The 6,000-nt window shown below is 33.0% G+C and overlaps 1 non-coding gene across 1 annotated transcript; it reads left to right on the forward strand.

Annotated features, from left to right (window-relative positions):
* The first annotated feature begins 1,430 nt into the window (after positions 1–1,430).
* Positions 1,431–1,502, forward strand: TRNAE-UUC (transfer RNA glutamic acid (anticodon UUC)). The gene has a single exon. It is a non-coding gene; the product is annotated as a tRNA-Glu (tRNA).
* Positions 1,503–6,000: the final 4,498 nt, after the last annotated feature.

Raw genomic sequence — 6,000 nt, forward strand, 5'->3', positions numbered from 1 at the left:
AGGGAGTAATTTATAACTTTTTTGAGCATAAATAAAGGTAAAATTTGAACATTAGACATGATTTTTGGGCTAGTTAATTTTGTTAATTAAGCCTATATCACTTTAACCGAACCCGTCTTTTATTATTTATTTTATTTATACTTTCTTTAAGATTTTTAAAATTAAAACTGATGAGTGATAAAAGAATATTACGCAAATTTATTAAGAATTTCTTAAATTTTTATCACCAATGTATTTTATTCAAATTAAATCATTTCACTTTGTTAATTGATTGTATTTTCCTTTTTGATTTACTACTTGATTGTGTATTGATTGATCAAATATTTGATTGATATATTTTTTTTAAAAAAACTTTTTTTATGATATTATTTGAATTTGATTTTCTTTCATCTTTTTTTTGATAGAATAGTTGATTTACTAAGGGGTAATTAAGTAAATTTATTGAGGGACACCATAGCCCCCCCCTTCCCTTTTATAATAGATATTCGTTCATTAGAAGATGCAACATTTGTATAGTAACCCCTATATATCTACCAACCTTATTACATATTGTCTCACAATTACATAAGAGAAAAGTATAACTAAGTGGAATCTTATTTAATTCATCTTAATGTATACTTTCATAATATCAACTTTTATTAATTTTTAGTTACTTATAGAAAATTTATTTAAGAAGGCTCGAAATATTGCATTGGATAGAGTATACTATGAAAATGTCGCATCGTTTAAAGAAAGGAGGAAGCAATAATTACAATTTCAAACTATTCAATTTAATTAATTTCGACTTATTTCAGAAAAAATAAGTTAAGACAGATTGAGATTAGTTCTCAGATAATATAATAAGTTTATTTTTAATAAAGTCACATAAGCTCTAAAACATTATAGTTTTTCTATGCATTGCCTCTGTGTTTCATGGAATTCTACGTTGCATCGACTTTTTTCAACTTTTCACATTTTACCCCTAAACTTTTTAAATGTCACATAAAATACCGTTAATAATGAAAAATTCTACCCAAATCTCACTCAATCTTCAATCTCCGAGGATGATACCAAAACACAGTCAACTATTAAGGCAAAACAATCCTACCCTACTTTTTTTTTTGTTAATCCTGTGGTAAAAAAAGTCCCAAAATCTAATACTAATTGGTATTTGGTGTAAGAGTATTTTGTATAATATTTGAAAAATAAAGTTTAGAGTTCAAATGTGTAAAGTTCAAAATAACAGACATAATGTAGAAAAAAATGAGTTTAGATTAAGCTAAGATATGTTATAACAAATCAAAATAAGTTGAATGCACCCTTAAACTTTTACATTTTTGTTATACAAAAAATAGTTTACCCTTGATATCTTGTAGGAAGTTAGGTAACTGGGTGGTGGATACCGTGGACTTCCTTTCAGCAGAGTTCATCCAGGACAAAACATATTAATATCCGTTGTCGTCCAGCGGTTAGGATATCTGGCTTTCACCCAGGAGACCCGGGTTCGATTCCCGGCAACGGAAATCCTTTAAATAGCAATTTATATTTTTTTTTGAGTAGTTTTAACTTTTTTTATAAAGGTTCTTATTTTGTTTGACATGGTTCTTGTTATGTTTAATATCTTTAATTTGATGATCGTGTACATTCACGCGCGAATTGCGAGCTCTCCTGAGTTCCGGGTTTGTCGTCTTAGTCATTTTATACCGCGGCTTTAATATATTTTACAAAGAACATAATCTTTTATGACACTTTTTTTTATGATTTCTTAACATTGAAATAATAAAAACATATTATAATATATGCAGTCTAAACTTGATTAAATTACACAAACTTAAGCCTATATTATCATAATAAGCACATTTCATGTCACTCTAACTCAACACTATCCTTAGACTACATCTTGCACCAATCTAATCGTTATCCTCTTCTCTTTCTTTTGCTTCCATTTGAATCTCGAACTACCACAGACAATTCTAAAAAAAAAATTCGATAGTTTTGTCGAATGGACTAAACTACTCACTAAATAGATAAAAGAATTTGATTATTTAAAATATGGATTAAACTGGTCATTAAATAGATTGAACTTGTCACCAAATAGATTAAATTTGTCATTATATATAGAAAGGTGGTTCATTTTCTTCTTAATATTGTACTTGAACTGTTGCATAATTATCAATTTAAAGTAGGCGGTCTAAAAACTAATCGTTATCCTCTTCTCTTTCCTTTGCTTTCATTTGAATCTCGAACTACCAAAGACAATTCTAAAAAAAAAATTCGATAGTTTTGTCGAATGGACTAAACTACTCACTAAATAGATAAAATAATTTGATTATTTAAAATATGGATTAAACTGGTCATTAAATAGATGAACTTGTCACCAAATAGATTAATTTAGTCATTATATATAAAAAAGTGGTCCATTTTCTTCTTAATACTGTACTTGAACTGTTGCATAATTATCAATTCAAAGTAGGCGGTCTTTTACCATACTAACTCCAAAATAATAACCTCAAAAATTGATATAAGCCACTGTCAGCTACTACTTAATAACTTAACTTTTGTTTAAAAATGCAATTCATATAAATGATCTAGAATGTAACTAGTTTAAATCTCATAATTTAATATTTCAATAACCATTCCAAAAAAGAGTCACAGTTACGTTTTTAGTTTTTTATGTAAGGAGACTGGGACCTCGCAACAATAAACCTAGTATAACAAATTGATATCAAGAGTTTCGTGTTCGATCTGGGTGAGAAAGATGTCTGGGATGAATGTGAAGATTGATGAATTCATTGGGAGATCGAAATAGTTTCACTCTATGGCAAATCAAGATGGGGGCTTTACTGAAGCAACATGGGTTGTAGGCACCATTGACAAAGAAGTCAACAGATTCAGTTACGCTGAGATGACCACTTTGGAGGAGAACGCTCATTTAACAATTATATTGTCTGGCTAATGACATAATCACTGAAGTCGAGGAGGAGGAAACCGCATCTGGTATGTGGTTGAAATTAGAGACTTTGTATATGACAAAATCTCTAACCAACAAGTTGCTTTTGAAGCAACGTTTGTTCAGCCTGCGTATGAATGAAGGTACACCTCTTAGATATCACTTAGATCAATTAAATAAAATATTGTTAGAATTGCGTCATATTGATGTTAAGGTGGATGATAAGGATGACGTTTTGATTCTGCTTGTTTCTTTACTGTTATCATATGAAAATTTTGTGCAATCTTTCATTATTGGTAAAGATTTTGTGTCCCTAGAAGAGGTGAGATCATCTCTATATACTAGAGAATTGCGCCATAAGGCATCTGGTAGTACAGGTATGATAATCAGGCTTCTGGATGAGTAGCCATTAATGGTAAGGGACACGGTAAAAAGAATTTTAGGAAATCTGGAAATTCTAAAAGGGGTCCTAAACCAAATGATATATGTAATTACTATAAGGAGAAGGGACATTAGAAAAAAGGAATTTCCTAAAAAGAAGCATTAGGAAAATGAATCTAGGTCTTCTGTTGTTGCAGTAGAAAATTCGAATTATGAGGATGATCTTGCTTTAGTTACAAATGAACAAACATATTAATGAGGTGTGGCTTCTTGATTATGGATTATCGTGTCATATGAGTCCAGGTAGGGAGTAGTTCACTACTTATGAGCAGGTAGATGGAGGTAATATTTCAATGGAAAACAGTGCAGTCTGCAAAATAGTTGGAATATGCTCTATCAAGATCCGGATACATGATGGTACATTCTGCACTTTGAATAATGGCAAGCATGTTCCACTGATGACCAAGAATCTGATTTTACTTAGTCTGTTAGACAGTACGGGGTTCATCTTCAGAGTTAGGGGTGGAGTTGTGTATGTCTGCGAGGGTTCAAAGGATGTGTTGAAGGGGGTCAAGTGTAGTACCTTGTATGTTTTGCAGGGTTTTACTCTCTCAGGTTTAGCTGTTGTTGCTTCATCTGAAATTCAGAAGGAGGATATAACTAAGATATGGCACATGGTTGGGACTTGGGTATATGAGTGAGAGAGGGACGCAAATCCTCTCTAATAAGGCAGATCTTCTGGGTGGCGATAAGGTCACAAACCTTGAGTTTTGTGAGCATTATGTTTTAGGAAAACTACATCGTAGCAAGTTTCCTAAGGGCTTTCATAAAACAAAAGGTACTCTGGATTATATCCACTATGATTATTGGGGTCCTTCACGTGTGGAATCTTTTGGGAGGTCACATGTATTTTGTATTTTTCATTGATGATTTTTCAAGAATGACTTGGTTAATTGTTATGTAGTCAAAAGGTGAAGCTTTCAAGAATTTCAAGCAGTAGAAAGCACTGGTGGAAAATCAAACTAGGAAGAAGATAAAAAAGCTACGAACTGATAATGGTATGGAGTTTTGTTTGTCAAAGTTCAATGAGCTCTGCAAGAATGAAGGGATTGGTAGGCATCATACACTAGTGGAAAAATGAAGAAGGCATCATACACTAAAAAAGGCATGTAGGGCTGCGCTTTTTGACAGCAGCCCTTTCAGTAGCAGCCCTTCACTTTTTAAGTAGGGCTGCGCTAGAAAAGCGCAGCCCTTAAGCTAGAAGGGATGCGCTAGTTAGGAAAAAGCGCAGCCCTTCCTACCAAAAAAAAATTAAAAAATTTTTTTTTTTTGACATTTTTTTACTCATAATCTCACATTTTCTGAAATTAAACAGAAGAGAAGAGAAACGAAACGAAAATACTAAACCCAAAACAATAAAAAGAATGAAACGAAAATGAAAAAAAGGAACAAAAACTAATATACAAAGAGAAGTATACAATAAGTATACAAGAAGTATACAAGAACATTAATCAAAACAACGATGAAAATACAAGAAATTATATACAAAGAGAAGTATACAAGAACATTAATCAAAATAAACAAAGAGAAGTATACAAGAACATTAATCAAAACAAAGAGAAGTATACAAGAACATTAATCAAAACAAAGAGAAGTATACAAGAACATTAATCAAAATATATAAACAAAGAGAAGTATACAAGAACATTAATCAAAATATATAAACAAAGAGAAGTATACAAGAACATTATAGATCTGAAAATACAAGAACTACAACCTAATAATGTTTAAATACATAAAACAAAACCCAAATACATAATTTAAGGGAAAAAAGAATGGCTATTTGGAAGCTTAAACGAACTCGGATGGCTTAAAAAGCCTAAACGTCACAGCGCAGCGGTGAGTTTGACTCGTTGGCTCGTTCCGCTTCCGAAAAGGTATCACAATATGCAATCGGACTCCGTCGCCATGTTTAGTGCAAATCATTTCAAGGTTTTTGTCGCAAATGTTTATGGGAGTTTTTGAGAGAGAAGAGAGGATGAGAGAGAAGGAGGAAAGGAATAATGAGGGACGTGAGAGAGGAGAGAGAATGAGGGATAATATATTTGACGAATCCCCGCTCAATATTTCAAAGCCCGCGATTCCGAAATTTCAAATTTTTTCAGGAAGGGCTACGCTTTTTTAAAAAAGCGCAGCCCTACTAAAAAGCGCAGCCCTTCACTAGTAGGGCTGCGCTTTTACGAAAAGCGCAGCCCTTCCTGCGCAGCCCTTTATGTTTTTTCCCCTAGTGATACTGTCAGGAATACACCACAGCAGAATGGTGTAGCAGCACGAATGAATCAGAAACTTCTAGAGAGAGCTCGATGCATGCTCTCTAATGCTGGGATGACTCGACGGTTTTAGGGGAGAAGCCGCCACTACAACATGGTATCTGATCAACCGTATACATCACTCTGGAATCAATCTCAAAACACCATATGAGATGTGGTCAGGTAAACCTGCAGATTTCTCAGGTATTCGAGTTTTTAGTTGTAATGTTTATTATCATGTAAATGAGGGTAAGTTGGAGCGAAGAGCTAAAAGGGAGTGTTTATAGGATATGGGGATGGGGTGAAAGGTTGGTCCCATTATGAGGGTAGGGTTACACTGAGTAGAAATGTTATGTTTGATGGAAAACCTATGCTTAACCC

Source organism: Beta vulgaris, chromosome 4, assembly GCF_026745355.1.
Source record: "Beta vulgaris subsp. vulgaris cultivar EL10 chromosome 4, EL10.2, whole genome shotgun sequence".
Classification (NCBI taxonomy): Eukaryota; Viridiplantae; Streptophyta; class Magnoliopsida; order Caryophyllales; family Amaranthaceae; genus Beta; species Beta vulgaris.